The 24,117-nt window shown below is 39.0% G+C and overlaps 1 long non-coding RNA gene across 2 annotated transcripts in view; it reads left to right on the top strand.

The window, feature by feature from the left end:
- Positions 1-6,448: 6,448 nt before the first annotated feature.
- Positions 6,449-24,117, top strand: part of LOC116422133 — a 35,285-nt gene continuing 17,616 nt past the window's right edge. For both annotated transcript variants that reach the window (XR_004232695.1, XR_004232696.1), the window contains exon 1: positions 6,449-6,629. This is a non-coding gene — a long non-coding RNA (uncharacterized LOC116422133). The remainder of the gene's footprint in view (positions 6,630-24,117) is intronic.

Below are 24,117 nucleotides of genomic sequence, written 5' to 3'. Positions count from 1 at the left end.
CCTTCTTCACTCCCAACTTATCAGAATTTATGATCCTTCCTCCTTACCCCCAATCTGTCAGAATTGAATTATGATCTTTCCTCGAATTTCCATCACCCAGTGCTCTTCCCCCTTTGCCTTTGTTTCCCTGATTGCTGGAGCTCCATAAAAGTCTCTGGAATTACTTCCTCATGGCTGAATACTTTAAGACAAGAGACCGATCCAGCCGGCTGGCTATGGCTACTGCTAGTATGGTTTCTCCAGTCCCAATTCTCCACTATAAAAATATTAAAAACCTCTAATCTCTGTCTTGCCTCAGTTTCTCTGGCATTACATGCTTTGTATATAAAAATGTTCTCTCTGTGTCTTTCTGTTCTTCAGGTGTGTAGTAGGGACTTGGACTAGATGACTTCAAAGGTCCTTTTCAATTCTACATTTCAGATCCTTGATCTCATGCAACCTACTCATTTGACAAAGAAACTGAGACCTAGAACAGGGACAAATGGCTCACCCAAGTAAGCAGCAGAGGAAATCTTCCCTCCCTGCAGTGAGGTAGGATTGAAAATGTATAGTTTTTGGAGAGAGAAGACTTGGGTCTACTCCTTACTGCCTATGATTTTATGCAAATGAAATTACCTTCCCTGGGTCTTGGTTTCCTCATCTATAAAATAAAAGGACTGCTTCAGAGTAGTCTCTGAGATACTTCCCAGCTCTAAATCTATGATCCTTGGGCTAAGATAATTCTTTCCACTCACGGTGTGGCTTTGAGCCAACTCTTTTCTTTCTCCAATAAAATTCCCACATTTATAAAACAAGAATGATATGTTTGTACTGCCTAAACCACAGGATGGTTGCACAGAAAAGGAGTGAAAGAAGCCGTGGAAACATGAGCATTCTCACCTTGTCCAGATTTTCTTTACTAGTAACCTGTCTTATCAATTGGAGGGTGGGGCATAGTAGAAAGAGTTCTGAGTCTGGAGTCAGGATGACTTGAGTTCAAATCCAATCTCAGAATTTTGTGACCCTGATAAATCATTTAATTGCTATCTGCCTTATTTTTTTATCTGTAAAATGTGAATAATAATTGTGTCCACTTGCCAAGATTGTTGTGATGATCAAATAAGATAATAGTTTTGTAAAGTGCTTTGCAATGATGTAAGCCTGGAGTTAGAAGTCAGGGCCCCGAGTTCAAACATGGCATCAGGTACTTACCAGAAGCCTGGGCAAGTTACTTAACCCTGTTTGCCTCAGTTTCCTCAACTGTAAAATAAACTGGAAAAGGAAACTATTCCAGTATCTTTGCATGAGATCACAAATTGTCTCCTCCATTAAATATAAGTTCTTTGAGGGCAGGTACTATTCCCTTTTTGCCTTTGTATTCCTCACCTAGCCCAGGGTCAGGCACATGGTAGGTTTGCATACATCAATAAATATATACTGATTGATAAACCCTATGAATGTGCTAATTCCAACCTTGGTTACCAATATTTGGTCATCCTGGATTTCTCCATCTCTCAGGAATGAGGGTAGAAAGGGCTATAATTTAGGGAATGCTTTCTAAAAAAAGGAAGAAAAAAGATCAGAATCTTTTCTATAGAAAGAACTCCAACAGGGCCATAAACTAGCAATTGAAAGACTGAAGTTGAGGGGGGGTGGAGGAGGGAGCTTGATACTGAATGGGACTGGAGAAAATAAACCCACTTGAGCTTCTCAGGAAGCAATGAGTGCTATAAAAACCCAAGGTGGCTCAGCTTGGACTCATTGATTAAGGGACTGAAGCTTAAAAATCCAATAAAATAAAATCCGTGAAAATATAGCAAGAGGGTGGGAGCTAGAGGGGAAGATGCTGCAGAGGCCAGTCAAGGGGAGATTCAATAAAGGGGAAGTTGTTGAGCAAATAAGGTTGGAAGCTTCTCGGAGTGCCAGACGATGGGAAGGAGGAGGTGGAAATCAGGTGTGTGTGCAGGGCTTAGAGGGGAATCTGGAGTCCTCAGTGGGCCTGTGAACCACCTAGGTAAGCTTAAAATGATGTACTAGATTAAAGACATTGAGGGCTAGATTTGGAGTCATGACCAGGCTGGTATCCCTGCTCCAACACTTAACTAGCTATTGATCTTGGATGTATTACTATGCCCTCCCAAGGCCTTCAGTTTTTTTTTAATTACAAAATGAGTGTAATACTTACAATATCTACTTTATAAAGTTGATGTGAGGAAAGGACTTTGTAAACATAAACTCTAATTGGACATGTGATTTCCTTTAATGAAAGGGATTAAAGCCTTTCCATGTCTGCCCATCCTGTCCATGAAGTCACCATAGTGGCTGGAGGCCTCATTCACATCCTCCTGATTTCACCAATGAAGCCCTCTAGCCACCCATCTCAGAACCCTCAGCAGAGGACCAACCTATCTTCTATCTCTCATTACTCCCTTTCCTTGAAGATGTGAAAGCTTTGGAGGAATTGAAGATGTCATTTGGGATTGTAGATAGAGTATGGATTTCAGCCCTAGCTCAGGGAGCAACACTTGAGTGACCTTGGGGGACTAACAATCCCCTCCCTAATTCTCAAATTCTTTACCTGTAAAGTAAAGAGGATGGACAAGGGAGTCCTTCCAATAATTTCCAGATTCAAATTCCGAGATCTTATAAGTGTAACCAAGCCGCTAGTGCTTCCTGGCCTGGGATATCCCCTACTCTGCCAGGTCTAACTGATGGCCTTTTTGCCTTATTGGTTAAACAGCCTGTGGTTTGGCTATTGAATCCTGGTGGTCTCCGGGAGAAGACTCTAAGTAGAGATTCTATTCAACTTTATTCATCATTCCCAAGAAGCCAATAAGCATTTGTTAAACATCTCTCTGTGCCAGGCTCAATGCTGAGGACTGGGGATGTGAAGAAAGGCAAAACACAGTCCCTATCCTTAAGGAGCTCATACTCTATTGGGTAAACAACACACAAACAGCTCTGTACAAACAAGATAATGACAGGATAAATTGGAAATAATTTCAGAGGGAAAGCACTAGCATTAAGTTAGTCAGAGGAATAAGCAATGTTTATGGGGAGTCCCATCCAAGGGACTGACTATCTTAAGTAGGAAGTTAGTACAAGAAATGGGGACTGGAGATATCCAAGAAGGTGGATGGTGGCGAGAATGGAGCTGGATGGACTCTGATGGTCTTAAAAAGAAGGTCTGTTTTGATTTAAAGGGAAGGAGGTGATGGTTAAAAAAAAGTTCTGTTGGAAGAAGCCAGGTTTGTAGGGGAAAAGTAGTTGTCTATACAGTCTTTGATACAGTCTCTTCTCATTAGTCCAAAGGGTATCTTCTTCCATCCTCCCAGATTCTCTACCCCTAAGACTTCTCTATCAGCCCCCCTAGCCCAATCCTAGCACTTTATTGTCTCATGGTTTTTTCTGTTCACTAGGTTGGCCCTCTCTCTCCATTGTCCTAGTTTCATACCCATTCTTCTTGATTCCAGGATTTGATTTTTTGCCTCTTCTCTCAAAAGTTCCTTGTCTCTTGAATTGTTTTTCCTTCTTCTACATGATTGCTTCTCCTTATTTGCTCTCTTCTCTTTTCTCTTCCTTTTTCCTCTCTCTTCTCTGTCCTTTCTTCCCCTTTCTCCCTTGCTCTTTTTCTGTCTCCCTTCTTTCTTTCCCCTTCTTACTATTTCTACTTCCCTTTTACCTGTCATCGTTTCCCTTCTCTTCTCCCTGTCTCCTCTTCTCCTGTTCTCTCCTTTTCTCCATCTGTTTTCCCTTTTCCATCTATCCATATTGTCTTTGTCCCCTTTTCCCTCTCCCCATTCTGTTCCTTCCCTTCTTCCTTCTCCATCTTCCCTCTTCCATCTATTCTATCTTCTCTTACATTATCTTTGTCCCCTCTTTCCTCTCTCTCTCTCTTGTTCTTTCCTTTTTTCCAGTTCTACCTTCCCTCTACTCTGTCTCTTCTTCTCTCCTCCTGATTTCTTCTTTTTTCCTCCTTGCTTCTTCCTCCCTTCCCCTTTCCTCTCTCTTTTCCTTTTCCTCTCCCCTTCTCTCTCCTTCTCCCTTGCCTTATCTCTCAAGCTCCCTAGGTTTCCCTTTTGCTTCCTGGGCCTTCTTTCCCTAAACACTATATAGCTCTTGAGGAGTTAAAACAAAGCTGCTGCCTTTCTGCCCAATGAACCAGGTGATAGGATTGCAGTTAATGGTAATTTGAACAAGTTTGGTCAACTAGAAATACATAACGAGATTGAAACATGAAAATGCCCTATGAATTTATACAATTGATATATTGTGACTCAGCCGGCTGTTAACTTCCATTGCACGAGATGCCTGGAATAATTTGCAACAAAACTCGCATTTGTTTACTGAATCTTTGCAAAGGGGGGCATTGTGGGGAAGATGTTTGCCATGGAGAAAGACCTCTTGCCTGAGATCAGACTTTCTGCCATCACTGAGCCTTGCTGGCCATGCCCTAGAAAACCTGTTGTGGGGTGAAGTGAAGGGAAAAATAGAGCCCCCAAGTGAATACTGGGTCTGTGGCAATACTGCCACAGGAATTATTGGTTCCAAAGCTGAAAAGAATCTTCAGGCATCACCTTAGCGCTTGTATTTTTTCCCCTATGCTGGCCAGGCAAGCCACCCAGAGCCAGCACCCTGTGATTCAGGCAAGGGAAGTTTCTAAGCTCAGCCAAGTCCCTGCCCTTTGTGAGCATGGCTAGGTCTCTCTTTTTACTTAGATCTATTCCTGCCCCAGGCTTGAGGTTGGTTTAGAACATCCCTAAGAGATTCCCAAGAGGCATGAAAGATCGTATTTTTGGAGTTGGAAGCAACCTCAGAAGTCAACTTGTTTAACTCCCTCATGTTACAGATGAGGAAATTACAGTATGATAACTGTGTTTGTCCCCAAGGCTCCATTCCTTCTCTCTTAGCAGGAGTTTTTAACCTGTAGTCTGTGAATGTGTATCTAAAAAAAATTTAATCAATGCATTCAATAAAACTGGCTTCCTCTATAATCCCATGTATTTTATTTTATGCGTTTAAAAACACAGTTTTGAGAAGGGTTCCACAGGCTTCATGAGACTGCCTAAGGGGTCATGACACACAAAAAGGTGAAGTACTTCTTGCTTTAAACCATCTTGTTTGGTGATCTCGTTAGCTCCCATAAGTGTATCATCTTTATGTAGAATAGTCTTGGTTCTTTATTTTCATTCCTAGTCTTTCTTTTGAGTCTTACATTTTGCATCACCAGTTGTCTGTTAGGTCTTTCAAAATGAAGATATCATAGTCATCTCAAACTCAATATGTCTAAAGCACAACTCATCTTCAAGCCTTCTGTCCTTCTGAATTTACCAGTTACTGTCCAGTCAGTCACCCAGATTCACAGTCTTGGTATCACCCTTGATCTCTCATTTTCACTTGGCCCATGTTGTCATTCACTTGCCAAATCTTGTCATTTCTACTTTTGCAATATTGCTCATATATGTGATCTTTCCACTCACATATTCGCTAATCTGGTTCTATTTGACTCAGTTTCTTCAATTGTAAAATGGAGATAATAATAGCACCCATTTCCTTAGATTGTTGTAAGAATAAAATTAATTAATATTTATAAAGGGTGACAATTTTAAATGCCTTAAGGCACTATATAAATGCTAGCTTAAAATAATAATTATTATTAAGATATAGAAAGAAAAAAATACAATTACTTCTATCTTCCAATATCTTGTGGACCTATTCTTCTCTATATCACCTTGATCCCTGTGAAGAATGGGCTCAAACTGAGTCTCATAGCATTTGCTTCATCAAATTAGCATAGCTCCTTGTTGACTGCCTTTAATCTGTGCTAACTGGTCACTTGAGACTGTATTCCTCACATGTTCAGATTCTGGCATATTTAAGCACAAAACTCCAAATCCCCAGAGACCTTTCGATATCTTTCCATTCTGAACTTTCCAAGTTCATATATGTTTCCAATATAGGGTGATGTGCTCATAACTTTGTGATGTGATTCAGAATCCAGGAGTCCCTTGTCCTTCTCATGTAATGCCAGCCAGAAAAGGAAAGAGCCATCCAAGAGACTTGCTTTGATCAGAAAGCACATTTTGTATGTAATTCCATTCTGTACAGTGAAAAAGCTCCATTACATGCTCAATGGACTAGAATCAGTGATGGAATCTCTGTCCATGCTCCAGATCAGGGAGCCAGACCCTTTCATTAAATGCCATTGTAGCTATATGGAAGCAGAATCTCCAACCTTTCCACATAGGGTTTGCTTTTACTGAGATGCTTACTGGCTCCCCATCTCACTGTGATCCCGTGTTAAATGGACCCATTACTGAAAAAATAATAAGCAACAGAGCTGGGATTTGAACTGAGATCTACTGACCCAAGTCCTAAATGCTTTTTACTGTATTATGATGTCAAATCTCTTCAATTGTAAGAGCAAGGAAGGCTTCCTAGCAACTATTTGAGAGATCCAGATTTTTAAGAGAAGTAGTTCCTTTCCCCAAGGTTCATGGATAGATGCTTAGGAATATAACTAAGAACATGAAAAAGAAATATTTACAGATCATAGATTTAGCTTGAAGAGACTTCAGATATCAACTCCTTCATTTCATGGAGGAGAAAACTGAAGTCCTCAGAAGGAATCTTGTTCCAATCATATAGAGGTAAGAAGCAGATTCCAAATCTAGTTCTTGTTCTGGTGAATCCATAACAGCTGAGAAACCTAAGACCCATGTAAGTAAGACTCATTGTCCCCGAGGAGATTAGAGGCAGAAAAGGGCCAGAATCCCACTGTCTTGCCTCTTTCCCTCCCACAAACTGCTTGTATTGTCAGTCTATGACTGAATGTTGCAATACCTCCTTCATTGGACTCATATGTTCTGTGCCTCCCTAATTCCCTTCCCTTACCTCCATAGGGATCATTCTGTTTTCTTGGAGGACAACCTACTCCCATCACTCTTTTGCTCCCCATTAGAAAACCAGTTTCAAATCCCTCTCCTCCAAAGGACCCATTTTCCTATAAAGTGTTATGATTCTCCACTTGGGGATTAGAAATTGAGATTCTCCAGCCCTTGTTGGGATCACAGATTTTGCAGATCAGAACCAAAGGTACCTCTAACAAATGATTCCATTTGCCTTATTTCCTCAACATTATGTTCTCACCAGGTCATGTTAGGGGAGGTAATTTTTGTGACATGGGGTCCATCCATCAGGTATTATTTCCTTAATGGAAAGGAGTCCATTTCTCCCATTCTGCCTGATTCATGTTATCAACTGATTACTTAATTGGTCCTTTTAATGGCCAACAGAAACAGCAGCCACTCTTCCTCCACTCTCAACCCCACCATGACAATATAACAACATGCAACATACCACAATGCCAGATAATGAAACCCCAACCAAAATCATTGTATTCCAATGTCTTGACAGGCAGATGAGAAGTCATAGCCTTACATGGGCTCTGTTCATCCGGTAAGGTTAGCTTTATAAGATGGAGCACCTGAGTTTTGAGGGTTATTTTTCTTTGAGGGCAGAGATCCAAAGGCATGGAAAATGCCCCATATATATGAGAAAATTCATGATCCCTGAATAGGAAAGACTTGATGTGGTTGCCCCCATGAGTTACAACTAGTAGCAATAGGAGAGAATTAATGGGAGCTATGTAAGGCCAAAAGAAGACCTTTCTAAGTATAAGTCCTGCTTAACAGAACATGGGCTTCTTTGGGAGAGAGTGAACTATCACTAGAGGTTTTCAAGCAGGGGCTAAGTGGCCACTCATCAGAGATGCCACAAAACAATGACCATGTCACTCTTCTGCTCAGTAAACTCCAGTGGCTCCCTCTACTTTAAGGATCAAATGCATTCTTTTGTTTGACAGTTGTATCCCATTATGACCTGGCCCCAAGCTTCCTTTCTGCATTTATTATTCATCATTCCACTTTACACACTATAAAGTTTAGCCAGTTCTTCTTGCTGTTTTTTACACAGTGCTACCACCTGTCTCTAATATAGTAAACTGTGCCACCTGATTAGAAGGTGTTGCCTCCTGGCCTCTGCCTTGTAGGGTCACTTTCCTTATTTATTCAGCTGCTAAAATCTTTTAAAATCTTTTTAAATTAAATCTTTTTATTTTCAAAACATATGCATGGATAATTTTTCAACATTGACCCTTGCAAAACCTTGTGTTCCAAATTTCCCGCCTTCTCCCATCCCCTCCCCCTAGATGGCAAGTAATCAATTATATGTTAAACATGTTAAATATATGTTACATCCAATATATGTATACATATTTATACAATTATCTTACTGTACAAGAAAAATCAGTTCAAAAAGGAAAAAAAATGAGCAAGAAAACAAAATGCAAGCAAACAAGATCAAATAGAGTGAAAATGCTATGTTGTGATCCACACTCAGTACTCACAGTTCTCTCTCTGGGTGTAGATGATTCTCTTTATCATAAGATCATTGGAACTGGCCTGAATCATCTCATTGTTGAAAAGAGCCATGTCTATCAAAATTGATCATCATATGATCTGGTTGTTGCTGTGTACAATGATCTCCTGGTTCTGCTCATTTCACTCAGCATCAGTTCATGTAAGTCTCTCCAGGCCTCTCTAAAATCATCCTGCTGATCATTCTCATAAAGTGATAATATTCCATAACATTCATATACCATAACTTATTCAGCCATTCAACTTACAGGCATCTATTCAGTTTCCAGTTTCTTGCCACTACAAGAAGGGCTGCCACAAATATTTTTGCACATGTGGGTCCCTTTCCTGCCTTTAAGCTCTCTCTGGGATATAAGCCCAGTAGAAACATTGTTGGATCAAAGGCTATGCAGAGTTTGATAGCCCTTTGGGCCTAGTTCCAAATTGCTCTCTAGAATGGCTGGATTAACTCACAACTCCACCAACAATGTATTAGTGATCCTGTTTTCTCACATTTCCTCCAAAATTCATCATTATCTTTTCCTGTCATGTTAGCCAATCTGGGAGGTATGTAGTGGTACCTCAGAGTTGTCTTAATTTGCATTTCTCTGATCAATAGTGATTTAGAGCACCCTTTCATATGACTAGAGATGGTTTCAATTTCTTCATCTGAAAATGGTCTGGTCATATCCTTTGACTATTTATCTTTTGGAGAATGGCTTGAATTCTTATATATTTGAGTCAATTCTCTATATATTTTAGAAATCAGAACCTTTGAATGTAAAAATGTTTTCCCAGTTTATTGCTTCCCTTCTAATCTTGTCTGCATTAGTTTTGTTTGTACAAAAGCTTTTTAATTTAATATAATCAAAGTTATCCTTTTATGTTCAATAATGAATTCTAGTTTGGTCACAAATTCCTTCCTTCTTCACAGATCTAAGAGGTAAATTATCCTTTGTTCTTCTGTTTTGCTTATAATATCACTCTTTATGTTTAAATCATGAACCCATTTAGACCTTATCTTGGTAAATAGTATTAAATGTTGGGTCAATGCCTCGTTTCTGCCATATGGGACTTTTTTTGAAATAAATCCTGGCAGCTGGGTACAGTGAATAGAGTGCCAGGTCTGGAGTCAGGAAAACCTGGGGTCAAATTCAGTTTAGCATGTGATTCTCAGTTTCCTCAACTGTAAAATAGGAATAATAATTTCACCTACTTCACATTGGAGTAGAACAGCATTGTGAGGCTCAAGTGAGACAATATTTGTAAAACCAGTGCTTGGAACATAGAAGATACAATACAAATACTAATTACCACCCCCATTTCATTTTTATGTATATATTCATATGTACATAAATTTATATATATATGGATATACATATACATATATAGGAAAGCTTAGACTGTACTAAGACTTTTAGGACACATACATTATCTCTCTAATAGAATGTAAGTTTCTTGAGGTCAAGGACCATTTTTTTTTTGTTCTTTGTATCTTTTATCCTTAGCTTGGTTCCTTTTGTTCAGTCATTTCAGTCATGTCTGACTTTGTGATCCCATTTGGGCTTTCCCTGGGATAGATATAGGAGCTCTTTGTTATTTATTTCCTTCTGTAGCTCATTTTACAAATGAGGAAAGTGAGGCAAACAGAGTTAAAAAATTTACACAGGGTCAAACAGCTAGTAAATATCTGAGTCTAGAATTGAACTCAGGTCTTACCGACTCTAGGCTTAGCACTCTTTCCACTGCACATCTATCTGCTCTGAGTTGTATATTATGTTCCTAGCATCTAATTCTTCTTTTGTAGGCTATTAAAGGGACCAGCTAAGCAATCAGTAAATAGCATGAATCAGGAAGGATGGAAGAACTGGGAGCTCTAAATGGGTCCAGACTCCTTTCCATTAAGGAAATAATACCTGATGGATGGACCCATATTACAGTTCTCTTCCTCCTCCTCGTTCTCCTTCTCTTTCTTCTTATTCTCCTTCTCTTCCCTCTCTTCCTCCTTCTCTTTTTCCTCCTCCTTCTTCTCCCCCTTCCTGTGATTTTATCAATATAAGAAACCCTTCAAGCAGAAGATCTACTGAGATCTACAAATGCCTACAAAATGCCTATATCTTTGGGAAATACATGGTTCACTGAAAAGTTAAGTGAGTTAAGGAGGATCCCAACATATGTGTTAGAGGCAGAACTTGCATCCAAATTTTCCCGATATTGAAGAAAGTTATCTATGAATGTCTTTGGCTTGGCACATACTAATGCTTAATTAATGTTTATGATTGACAGAAAGGATTTCTGCTTCAAGAAAGGGTTAGACTAGGTGACACCTAAGATCTCTTCCAGCTCTAAATTCTGTGAGCCTATGAATAGAGGATGAGACTTGGTTTCAAATCTGACTTTGCCACTAGCTAGCTTTGTGCCTGAGACAAGTCACTTTTCCTCATTTTTCTCATCTGTAAAATGAATAAACTAATAATATTTCTATTTACTCCTAAAGGGACATTATTTGGGCCACTAACATGCTGAAAGTATCAAGCACTCTATGAAATGTTAAGTGTTATTATTAGTGTTCTGATTGGTTGATGGGCAGTAAGTCTAGCCAAGTAGTGAGAGCATAGGATTTAGACATAGAAAAAGCCTTGAAGGTTACCAGGTTCTTATTAAGAGGCCAGAGGTTCTTAATCTCTTCTGTGGCATGGACTCTTTGGACAGTGAGAAACTTGTGAAGCCTTTCTTAGAGTCTTAGAGACTCTTTGGACAGTTTAATAACAGTCCCATGTTATTAAATTAATAAAATAAAATAATTAGGAAACCAGTTATATTGGAAATAATTATTAAAATATTTTTTAAAAATCAAGTTCATAGATCTTGGGTTAAGAAGTTTTGATCTGGTTCAAACCTCTTCATTTTACACATAATAATTACTTCCCCCCCTCTATTGTGTTGGACAGTTTCCAAATGATTTCCACAGTACAAATATTCATTCAACAAACATTACTTACCTTTTATTGAGTTCTGGAATTATAAGGATTAAAAATGATCCTATTACTGCCCTTAAGAAGTTTACATTAATCTTCTCTCTCCCTTGAGATAAGTAATATCAATGTCATTATCATGTTTTTACATATGTGGGAACTGAGGTCCAGAAAGAGTAAATGATTCATTAAAGGCCCTGCATGTTTCCTCTCATCTTTAGTTCCATTGCATGAATTACTTAGAATTGTCACTTTTGCCAACTTTGGGCCCATTGGTGATGGGTTGGGAGAGGAGGAGAAGAAGGAAGATATTAGGACTCAAGTTTTCTGATTTGTGGGTGGAGGCTTCTCATATATTTGCCTTGGGAATTGCTGTTGCTTTGGGAACAGAGCTAGAGGTTGAGGAAACTGAGCTCTGAGAAATAGGGTGGGCCCAGAAAGACTTATAGCCCAACCACAACAACAGAATAACAAACCCTAGTCTTCTTTGTCTACTCCTGCCTTATTCAATAGATGGGAAATTGGTTCAAAGAGGGGAAAGAATTTGCCCAAAGTAACACAGCAAGTTAATGGGAGAACTTGACAGGATCCTTGGTCTTTTCACTCCTGCCTGTTAGGACATGCAGGTTAGAATCCTAATGATGGAAAAAGGTCATTTCAAATGATTGACTGATTTGAATGAACTAACATTTAATATCACTTACTGTGTACAATATTGGGTAAAAGAATATGTGAGAAAAGGTGGTTCCTATCCTCAAAGAGCTGATAGTTTAGTAGGACCGAAAGGGATAACTATGATCTAAATGACACATGATGAGCACTTTAGAGAGATGCCAGTCAAGCCCTGTTTGAAATATAAAGAGGAAGAGCATTGTGAGAAGTGGGAGAAATTGGGAGGTCTCCATTGAGGAGGTGATTTTTAAGTTGTGCTTTAAAGGACATGTTGAGATCTAGCAGATGTAGGGAGAGGCTATCCAATCATAAGGAACAGAATGGGTAAAGACATTATATACTTAGGAAGCTGGGGCAAAGTGGTATCAACAGGCCAATTTGTCTAAAGCAAAGGCAGGAATTGAAAAATATCAATCTAGTGGATGGATAGCCGGTTGTGTAGTCAATAAGACTTAGGGTTAAAGTCTAACTTCTGACACATACTGTCAGTGTGACCCTAGGCAAGTCACTTAATTTTTGTGTCTCAAATTCCTCAATTGCAAGTAGGGATCATAGTATTACCTGCCTCTCAGGGTTGTGAGGATCAAATAAAATGCTATTCATTATGTGCTTAGCACAATGCTTGGTATTCAGTAAATGTTTAATAAATGCTTGCTTCCTTCTTTCTTATAAATTGAAGTAGGCTGAGATAAGGCTGGATTCGTAGAATGGTACCAGGTTATCAAGGCCCTTTAATATGAAACTAATGAGTTGAAACTTTATCCAGTAGGCAACAAATCTCATACATCCCAAGACACTTGAGGTATTCAAACAGGTGGTGTAATATAGTTGAAAGAACACTAGGTTTAGAGTTTACAAGGATCTGGGGTTAAATCCTGACTCTATTACCTGTGTGACACTTAATTTCTCCAGAGCCTCAGTTTCCTCATCTGTAACGTGGGTGGGAGGTGGGGTGGTGTTGGACTAATGCATCTCTTGAATTCCCTCCAACTCCAGATCTATGACTCTGTGATTTAGGATTAGAATAACTGATTTTGAATTTTATCTCAGCTTCATCTGAAGAAAGGAGGATTTGAACAGACCAGTCTCTCAGGTCCTTTCCAGCTCCAAGTCTAATGATTCTCTTAGGCAGTTCTCCAGTCTTTTCTCAGGCAACAGTCCCTTCATCAAAAAGCTTCTCTCCTAGTTAAGGGGGAAAAAAGAAATCACAGTTAAAATTCCATGGGGAGCTCCTTGGATAGATGATCCCTGTATGTTTTGTGCTTTTAAATGAGGGAGAAAGCAAACCTGCTAATGCAAACTGTGAAGGGAAGTTTGCTAACAGTATAAACAGTAAAGGTGGAGGGGATTCTAGGGGAACACAAGAATGGGTTACATAATTAGGAGGCTTGCACTGAGCCCATCTTTCACCATCTGTCTGCCCCCTGGTTATAAATGCAAGAAAGTTGCATCGCCCAGGTAACGAGCTCTTCAGGGTTCTGCTGTTGTCTTTACTTGGAATGTTTGGCAAGGGGAATCGAGCTCCACTCTATAGGCATTGAAGAGACAACTCCTTTGTCTCCCAGAAGGAGGAAGAAGCAGCCTTGGATTCCAGAATCTCAAAGTTGGAAGAAATCTCAGAGGGCATCTAGTCTAACTTATGTCTGAGCAAGGATTCCCCTGCTCCGACATAGCCGATAGATGGTATTTATTTTAAGCAGATATATTCTCAACTTCTGCTTGAAAATCCCCTGTTTTCAAGGGATATGGAGAACTTACTACTTTGAGTTAGCCTGTTCTGCCGTTATGTGATCCTATCTGTTAAACAATTATTTCTTAGTCATCTATTTCTCCTAATTCTATCCCCTGGGGCAAAAAAATGGGTGTGGAATTCTTCTTCCATTCTATATCTTATGAAAAATTTGAAGGCAGTTCTCATGGTGGAGGTTATGTACAGAAAGCTAGATGGATTTGCTACCAGTTGTCCTGGATCCCAAATTTGCTCCTTACTAACTGAATAGTTTAAGCAACTCTGGACCTCCTCTTCTAACCCTGGTGTTATCACTTCAGAGTTACTTTGCCCAAAGACCAATTTTGCTGTCATTTGCAGGCTTATTAAACACAGATATCCAGTTGATTCTCTACCCTTCCCCCATTGTCCCCCACCCCCCCCGTGTTTTCTCTATCCAATTCTAATAGTCTCTGCTTCTGCGGGAGAGTGTGGAGACCTTCATTTTGGTAGTCAATGTAATACCTTTTCTCTCTCACACTTTCCTTTGGGACCTCCCAAACACTGAGATAACTCGGGACATTAACCTCATTATCAATGTGTACATCCCTAGAAAGTATACTGCTAAGGTAAGTCAGGGTATATAGAAAGTCATAGTTCTGAGAATTATTAGCTTTTGAATAAATCACTTGATCTACTTTAGCCTCAGTTTTATTATCTATAGAAATGGGGGTGGTGTTTGTTCTTGTCTCCCTTACAGGGTTGTTCTAGGCATTGAATGACATAATGGGCATAGAACTGCTTTTTGTTCCAATCCTAGCTCTGCTGATTACTGTCTCTATAACTTTGAGTAATTCCCTTCCTTTCCTTCCATTGGTAAGATGGGGATAATAATCATAATATTATAGAATTGGAACAGATCTCATGGGAAGGGAGCTTAATCCACCCATAGGAGGGGAAGAGTTAAGTGACCACCCAAAATCATACTGATGGTAAGAGGAAGAGGGGTGAAAGAGGGGTGATTTGAACTCAGCTCCCTCTGACATCAGAGGCAATACTCTTCTTAAATGATGCCATCTCTTTATGTAGCCCCTCCAGATATATGGTCAAAGAATCCAAACTGGAGATGATGATAATAACAATAAGTAGCATTAGCATGTCATGGAAGTTTGCAAAGTATTTTACATATGTTATTTCAGCTAGATAGCTAAATGATGCAGTGGATAGAATGTTGGACCTAGAGTCAAATTAAGAGCTGAGTTTAAATGTGGCCTCAGATACTCACTAGCTATGTGACCTTGGACAAGTCACTTGTTTGACTCAGTTTTCTTCATCTGAGGATAGTAAAAGCCTCTTTCTTTTTTTTTTTTATTATAACTTTTTATTGACAAAATATATGGTAATTTTTCAACATTGACACTTGCAAAGACTTGTGTTCCAACTTTTCCCCTCCTTCCCTCCACCCCCTTTCCTAGATGGCAGATAGTCCCAACATGTAAAATATATGTTAAATACAATATATGTATACATATTTATACAGTTGTCTTGTTACACAAGAAAAATTGGATTTAGAAAGAAGGTAAAAATAACCTGGGAACGAAAACAAAAATGCAAGCAAACAACAACAGAAAAAGTGTAAATGCTATGTTGTGGTCCACACTCATTTCCCAGTGTTCTTTCACTGGATGTAGCTGGTTCTGTTCATTACAGATCAATTGGAACTGATTTGAATCTTCTCATTGTTGAAGAGTGCCACTTTCATCAGAATTGATCTTCATATAGTATTGTTGTTGAAGTATATGATGATCTCCTGGTTCTGCTCATTTCACTTAGCATCAGTTCATATAAGTTTCTCCAAGCCTCTCTGTATTCATCCTGCTGGTCATTTCTTACAGAACAATAATATTCCATAACATTCATATACCATAGTTTACCCAACCATTCTCCAATTGATGGGCATCCATTCAATTTCCAGCTTCTAGCTACTACAAAAAGGGCTGCCAAAAACATTTTTGGACATGTGAGTCCCTTTCCCTCCTTTAACATCTCTTTGGGGTATAAGCCCAGTAGTAACACTGGTGGATCAAAGGGTATGCACAGTTTGACAGCTTTTTGAGCATAGTTCCAAATTGCTCTCCAGAACGGTTGGATTCGTTCATAGTTTCTCCAACAATGCATCAGTTTCCCCACATCCCCTCCAATATTCGTCCCTATCTTTTCTGTCATCTTAGTCAATCTGAGAGGTATGTAGTGGTATTTCAGGATTGTCTTAATTTGCATTTCTCTGATCAATAATGATTTGGAACACCTTTTCATTTGGGTAGAAATAGTTTCAATTTCATCATCTGAAAATTGTCTGTTCATATCCTTTGACCATTTATCAACTGGAGAATGGCTTGGTTTCTTATAAATTTGAGTAAATTCTCTATATATTTTGGAAATGAGGCCTTTATCAGAACTTTTAACTCTAAAGATGTTTTCCCAGTTTATTGCTTCCCTTCTAATCTTGTCTGCATTAGTTTTGTTTGTATAAAAGCTTTTTAACTTGATATAATCAAAATTTTCTATTTTGTGATCAATAATGATCTCTAGTTCTTCTTTGGTCACAAATTCCTTCCTCTTCCACAGGTCTGAGAGATGTTCTTCCAATTTATTTATAATATGCTTCTTTATGCCTAGATCATGAACCCATTTTGACCTTCTCTTTGTGTATGGTATTAAGTGCATTCTTATCCCAAAAGCTGGGGTCTTCAGGTTTGTCAAATATTAGATTACTATAGTTATTGACTATTTTGTCCTGTGAACCTAACCTATTCCACTGATCAACTAGTTGGTTTCTTAGCCAATACCAAATGGTTTTGGTGACCGCTGCTTTTAATATAGTTTTAGATCTGGTTCAGCTAGGCCACCTTCATTTGGTAAAAAGCCCCTTTCTTCCAGTGTTGTAAGGAACAAAAGAGATAATATTTTAAAGTTCTTAGCATAGTTTTTGACATAGTAGGAGCTTAATAAATGCTTATTTCCTTTCCCTTTCCTTTGATTTCTTAGTGTCACATAACTGGTTGCTGTCCTTGAAGATGAACAAAATTATATCACTATGCTAGAGTCAAGTTATAATGTGTGCAACTGTGATTGATCAGATCAACATGAGCTCAGAATACTCCACCACAGGTTGGACACAAATAGTCCATGTGAACATTTGGGTTGATTTCTCTAAATTTGTTCATCTTACTTTTTTTAGTTACTTCAATTCTGCTTTGTTCATAGAGCACAGAACCTTTTCTGATGAAGGCATGTCATACCGAGTGGTTCTTTGCCAGGGTTTCCCATGTCATGCAATCAATTCCAAAGTTCTCAAGAGAGACCAAGAGAGTCCTTGAATCGCTTTTTCTGATCACTACATGTATACCTGAGCTATATGAGTTCTCCATAAAATAGATTTTGAGCAACTGTATGTTTGGCATTCGAACAGCATGGCCAGCCTCCCATTGGAGTTGCACTCTGTGCAGTAGAGTTTGAATGCTTGGCAGTTTATTTCAAAAAGGACCTCAGTATCTGGTATTATATCCTGCCAGGTGATCTTCAGAATATTTCTAAGACAATTCAAATGGAAATGATTCAGTTTCCTGGTGTAGTGCTGGTACACTGTCCAGGTTTCACAGGCATACAACAATGAAATCAACAGTTATTCTGAAGTCATTTTGGTAGTCAATATAATACCTTTTCTCTCTCACACTTTCCTTTGTGGCTTTCTAAACACTGAGATATCTCTGGACATTAAACTCATTATCAACATATACATCTCTAGAAAGTACACTGCTAAGGTAAGTGAACATAAAGCTTGAAGCATGCAAAACTTCTTCTTTTCTGTCATTGATGGATGGTGTAGCACTGGCTGATGGAGCATCTCTATTTTCTTAATGTTAATTGTTAGGCCAAAATTACCACAAACAACAGAGAATCTATCCATACTTTGTGGCATCTCAGTTTCAGAGGCTGTATTGAGTGCAGAATCATCTGCAAACAAGCAAAAAAATAATGGACCAATATCCCTTCCACTTTAGTCTAAGAGGCTTGTCACCTTTTGAAGATGAAAAATTTACCCTCTGGGTCCTGTAGGTGGTGCAGTGGATAGAGCACCAGCCCTGAAGTCAGGAGGACCTGAGTTCAAATCTGATCTCAAAAACTTAATACTTCTTAGCTGTGTGACCCTGGGCAAGTCACTTAACCCCAATTGCCTCAATAAAAAAGAAAAGAAAAGAAAAATTTACCCTCAGTGTTGTTTGTCTTCATTGAAAGAGTTTGACAATAAGGCTGAAAACATCATGCTAAAAAGGATGGAAACAAGCACACAGCCTTGTTTCACTATAATGGTGACTGGAAAAGCACTAGAGCATTGTCCATTATCCAGAATTCACACAAGCATTCTGTAACAAAATTGGCATACAATACTGATGAACTTTTCTGGGCAACCAAATTTTCATAAAATTTTTGATGAGTCTTCATGACTGACAGTATCAATGACCTTTGTGAGATCCAGAAATATTGTGTATAGACTTCTGTTCTGCTTGGAATTTCTCCTGGAGTTGTCAGGCAGTAAACACCATATTGATTGTTTTTTTTTTTTTGCCCTTTCTGAAGCCACACTGGCTCTCAGATAGACGAGCATTTTCCAGGTGAATTATCAGCCTGTTAAAGAGGACTCTGACAAGAATCTTACCAACAATGACTAAAAAAAGAATATCTTGTGATTGTCACAAGATGATTTGTTTTCTTTACCTTTATATAACTGGACTAATGGAAGCTTCCTTGAATTTTTTTGGGGGGGATAAATTCCTCTTGACATATTTCAGTCAGCTTTTGTATGAGCAATGTATCCTTCCCCCCATTTCCATCTTGTAATTCTCAACTGGAATACAATCAGCACCAGGTGCTTTACTATAGGAGAGGAGCCTAATGAAATTAAAAACCTCTTCTTCAATTGGAAATTTGTCTAGTGAGGGACTAACTCCAATCTGAGGCAAATGTTCAGTGGCTTCAGATTCTGATGATCAGAATGATCAATTCAGATTGATTTTCTCAGTAGCTATTGAGAAAGCTATGGAAGTGTCAGCCCATCTCTCAGGTTCATGTCTTAATCACTAATCAATGTGACTCCATCATCACTGAGTCATTTAGATGCATCATATATCTTTGGCCTATTCATAGCCTTCAGGACAGGATAAAAACACTTTGGACTATTACTATCAGCACAAAACAGAGTTACATTTGCTTTTTTACACAGTTAAGAATTCTGCATTTCTCTAAACTTTTCTTGCACTTTACTTTTGATGGTGTTTAATACTGCCTCCTTAGATATGGATGAGCTACCTTGCTGATCAACTCTATGGAGTTCTCGTTTTTCATTAGCAGCTTCTGAATTTCCCCATCATTTTCATCAAATCAATTTTGATGTTTGTGTGTATTGTGATGCAGATGAGGAAACGTAGTGCTGTACACTATATTTCTAAAAGCTGCTCATTCCTTTTCTGTTGTCAGGCATGTGTTGGTTCAACTTTCCCTCCAAGTTAGTAACAAATTGTTCCCTATTCACAGAAGCTTTAATTTGTTGCCATTAAGTCTTTAGTAGACATTTTGCCATGGTGCCAATGTTTTTGTTGAATGCAAATATTTAGCTTGAAGAAGATTTTTATGATCAGTCCATAATTCTAAGTCACACATTACCTTTGTCACTTTCACATCCTGTCTATCCCTTCTCCTTACAATGATACAGTCCATTAAATACCAATGTTTTCTGCGAAGGTACATCCATAAAGTTTTATTGTATTTAGGTAAATAGAAGACAGTGCTGGTGATAAGAAGATCATGAGATGCACAAGTCTTCAGTAGTAAATGACAATTGTTATTGCTGTTTACAACTCTATTCCTCACTGCCATGTCTGGTAGTCTGAGTCTACTCTCTCATTAAAGACACCCAGAATTATATGCTTGCTCCCTTTTGGCACATTGATGATAAGGTCTCCAGGTCTTCATAAAATTTTTATTTGAACTTTGTCAGGATTTGTCATGGTGGGAGCATAGGCACTGATAGGATGTTTCCCTGAAAATGGCAATTGAATTTTCATGAGCTTGTCATTTACTCCTTTTGGTAGCCATATGAGCTTGCTGACTAGATTAGTCTAGTCTACTCCAGCTTCCCATGGCATACTTTTTCACTGCATTCTGGAAAAATGTGCATATAGCTCTGACTTCAGTAAGCTGACCTTCATTTGACAGCCTCATTTCACTCAGAGTTATCATTTGCATGTGATATCTGCTGCGTTTTCTCACAATAAGAGTTGTTTGTCTTTCAGGTCTACTAGATTTTCTGTTGTCTATAAGTGTGGACACATTTCACTTACTGAGATGAGTGGAATCATCTTTGGGGAAGTTTTTATCGTTTTCATGTGTGTGTGTGTGTGTGTGTGTGTGTGTGTGTGTGTGTTTCAACCACAGGATGATTCCTGCTTACTGTGGTAATCAGGTCAAGATTGGGTAAGCAGACAATTTTTAGGGCACCTTTTATGCTCTTCCTCACACCAAGGAGTGAGCAGTGAGGTCCTTAAAAGGCTGCTCAGTTACCAGGCTGACAAATCCCACTGCTGCTTCCAGTAAGATGACTACCTTAAGGCCAGGGCTACCTATATGCAGATTTGTGGCTATAGCATTCAGCTTATCGTCACTTGCCTGTCACCACAGGACCTTGAGAAAGGTAGAAATTGTAGAATGGTATGGTGATATCCTGATTCATGCATAAATTGAATTTAAGTGATGTGGGATTGCATTAAGTCACCAGCCGTACTCTCTTCTAGAGCATCACAGTCAAGTAGTAAGACAGAATCAAGATGACTGGTGATGGCTAAAGATGCATTGGGTGACCTTGGTGTCTTTGATGTTTAACCAAGTTTTAAGCATTCCATAGTGCCTGATATAATTGCCTTCATGGACATTAGAATAAGCTGTTCTCCTCCACTCATTACACAAGGGGAACTCTCCACATATTTGGGATAAACATCCCCCTAACTCAGCAATGTGTTTGAGACCCCTAAGTTACCCATAACTTGACTTAGTCCACTGCCAAAACAGTTATTAGTGTTTGGCCACTACGCCTATTATAGCTTCTGGGAGCCACAGGTGAGAGATGGGTGGATCAGGTACCTAGACACCAAAAGTAGAAAACAGCTCTGAAAAGAACCAGTAGCCTTCACATCAGAGATATTGATGTGAACATGCCCTACACCCCAGATCATAAAACTAATGTCTTGTTGAACTTAGTCTTTCTGACACCAGGCCTGTTGCTCTAACCATTGTACCATGCTGTTCAGGGTGTACTGATTTGTTTTTTTACAGCAATTTCCATACACTTAAAAAACCCCAGTAGGTCTAGATGTATATTTTCTCCTCCTGCAGCGAATGTAGAATTAGCACTTTAAGGTTTGCAAAAATACTTTACAGACACAATCTCATTTCCATATAGTTTTGATGATAACTGCTTGGTAATCTGTTTTAAAGTCTGGGAGCACAAGACCACCTTTATCAGCTTTTTCCCCCCTAGCATGTCCCTTGATAGTCTCTTCCATTTATTTTTCCACATAAATTTCTGTATGATTTTGTCCTAGCCCTCAAAAAGAAAATGTTTGGTATTTTAATTGGTATGAGCACTATAGAAATTTGAATTATTATTATATGGGAACTGGGGCTCAGTTTGGGTCAAGTGACCCACTTATGATCACACACAGACAGGGAGTATCAATTGCTTCATCTGGGCATCTAAAATCATCACAATCTGGCTCAGTTTATCTTTCCATACTAATTTCACAATACTTTCCTCTCAGCCTTGTTCCCAGCTCCCAGACGTCTAAGCCAAGTCTCCATTATCTCTTTCAAGAATTTCCCTAAAAGCCTGAGGCTTCATTGACCTGAAGCATCCAACCACTTCTGCAGTCTTTTCAACCTGGAATATGCCATTGGAAAGGTTATTCTTTAATCCCTTTGATGAGTTCTTCCTGGAACCTCTATTTGTGGAGCTATCCTCTGAGGTTGATTACTTCTTCCTTCCCTCTCTCACTCTCTCCCTCCCTTCCTTCATTCTTTCCTTCTTTCTTTTATCTCTTCTTCCATATTCCCTCCCTCTTTTCCTCCTTCCTGTTTCCTTCCTACTCTCTCCCCTTCTTTCCTTCCCTCCCTCTCATTCCTTTTTTCCATTAATGTGAGCTAAAACTGATCCCAAATTATAGAAGACCTTCATAGAAACCTGAAGCTGACAGAGGATAAGTCTGGCTCAAGGTCATATAATCAATACCTGAGATAGGATTTAAATTCAGGTCTTGAAGACCTCAAACCGAGCCCTTTAATTCAAGATTAAGATATTTGGATCTTGTCTTGTAGCTAACAAGGAACTATCAAAGGATGTTCATTTGGAGGGCAACTCTAAGTACCCTCTGTTGGAAGGAATTATGAATTTGGAAGAATTCTCTGGTGGTCATTTCAGGATGGATTGAGCCAGGATTGGGGAGATACTATAGGCAAGGAGACCATGTAAGAGAATGGTGTAACTCAAAGGCAGCAGAGAGCCATAGAAAGCCGAGAGGATCTCAAAGGTACTTTGTAACCAGACTCCTTTCAGGGCTTCAGTTCTATATGAAGCTACAAATAGCTGGATTATGCCACTTTGTGAGTGATCCCTCCCTGGCTGAGCATTATGTCTTCCTGTCCTGGTGAGTGATTATCTCATGGCCAACTGCTGGAAGCCAGAGCCTGACCACTTTACCTGCAGGAATATTTTTCCTCTTGTGTGAAGTCAAGAAAGTGGGTTAGGGAGAATCTGTGGCCAGTTCATGCCCCTAATAGCATGTTTAGAAGTCTCAAAGTTCAGGGGTCCTCAACAGTTTTCATATACGTGGGAGATTTATCCAAAGAGTGATAAAACTTTGCCCAATCCTTGTGTCTCTACCTTTTTTAAAAGGCTTGGATAGTGATTATCATCAGTATTCAGGTCCATGATGCCTTCCTCTCTTCATGCAGCATCTGGAATGCTAGGTGCAGTTCTGGACATGACATTTTAGGAGACAAACTGAAAAGCTAGAAGAGTGTCTGGGAAGGAGGGATATTTAGCATTTAAAAGAGAAGAACTGAAGAGTAACTGGATTTGAAAGAATTTTACATGGAAGAGAGATTAGACTTATTCTGCTTGGCCTCAGAGGGAAGAGAAAGGACCATTTGGGTGCCAGTTACAGAGAGACAGATTTTGACCATTAGAACTTATGACCATCAGAACTGTCCAATAATAGATTAGAGTATCTTACAAAATATTGAGAGTATTGAAGCAAATATTGAACCAAATATTGGAGTATTATTCAGAATACTCTAAAGGGAATCCCTGATTTAGTTAGGGGTTGGACCAATGACCTCCAAGATCTCATCTAAAAAGAAGATTCTATAACTGTTCTGTGCCTCAGTTTCCTCATCTTATAATAGACATAAAAACATCTCTCAGAGTTATTTCAAGGAAAGCTTTTTGTAAATCTGGAAATGCTATACATAAATGTGTGATATTATTATCTTATCCTCATGACATCCTTGTGTAAAGACATTCTCAGCTTTATAGCTGAAGAAATTGACCTGGAAAGATTAAGTATCAAGTCAAATCAAGTAAACAAGCATTTTAAAAATGTGTCAGGCACTAAAATAGGGATACAAATAAAAACAAAAATTCAATCTTTGCCTTCAAAGGGTTTACATTCTAATAGGGGAAGACAGCACATAAAAAGGAGCTGAAAAGTAAAGAAGGGTGCGGGATTGGGGCAGGGACAAGAAGGGAAGAAGTTAAATCCAGAGAATTAGAAGCAGAGTAGAGAGGAATGAAGAATGGTCAGCCCCAAGGTGAAGATTTTAGGAGGAATTCATTCAATGTGAGAAGGGTAGAAGGAGAAAGTACCAGGAGCATAATGGCAAAGTCTAGGAAGTACAGTATAGCTTGGTCTGGTTTAAGAATACACAGCTATTCATTTACTAAAGCTAATGCTATAGATCCTTTGTCTCTTGAGACCAACTCAGGAATGGGTGACCCAAATGCAAATATGTGACATGTCAAAGACACCAAATTTAGTTAGGGAGAGCTGCAAAGCTTGTATAACTGAGGCTTTGAAAGCCCTTGAGGATTGTTGCTGTTTAGTCATTTCAATTGTGTTCAACTCTTCATGACTCCATTTGGGATTTTCTTGGCAAAGATACTAAAGTGTTTGCCATTTCCTTCTCCAGCTTATTTGACAAATGAAGAAACTGAGGCAAACAAGGTAGAGTGACTTGTCCAGGGTCACACAGTCAA

This window comes from Sarcophilus harrisii, chromosome 3 (genome assembly GCF_902635505.1).
Source record: "Sarcophilus harrisii chromosome 3, mSarHar1.11, whole genome shotgun sequence".
NCBI lineage: Eukaryota > Metazoa > Chordata > Mammalia > Dasyuromorphia > Dasyuridae > Sarcophilus > Sarcophilus harrisii.
This window is presented reverse-complemented; position numbering and strand designations above follow the sequence as displayed.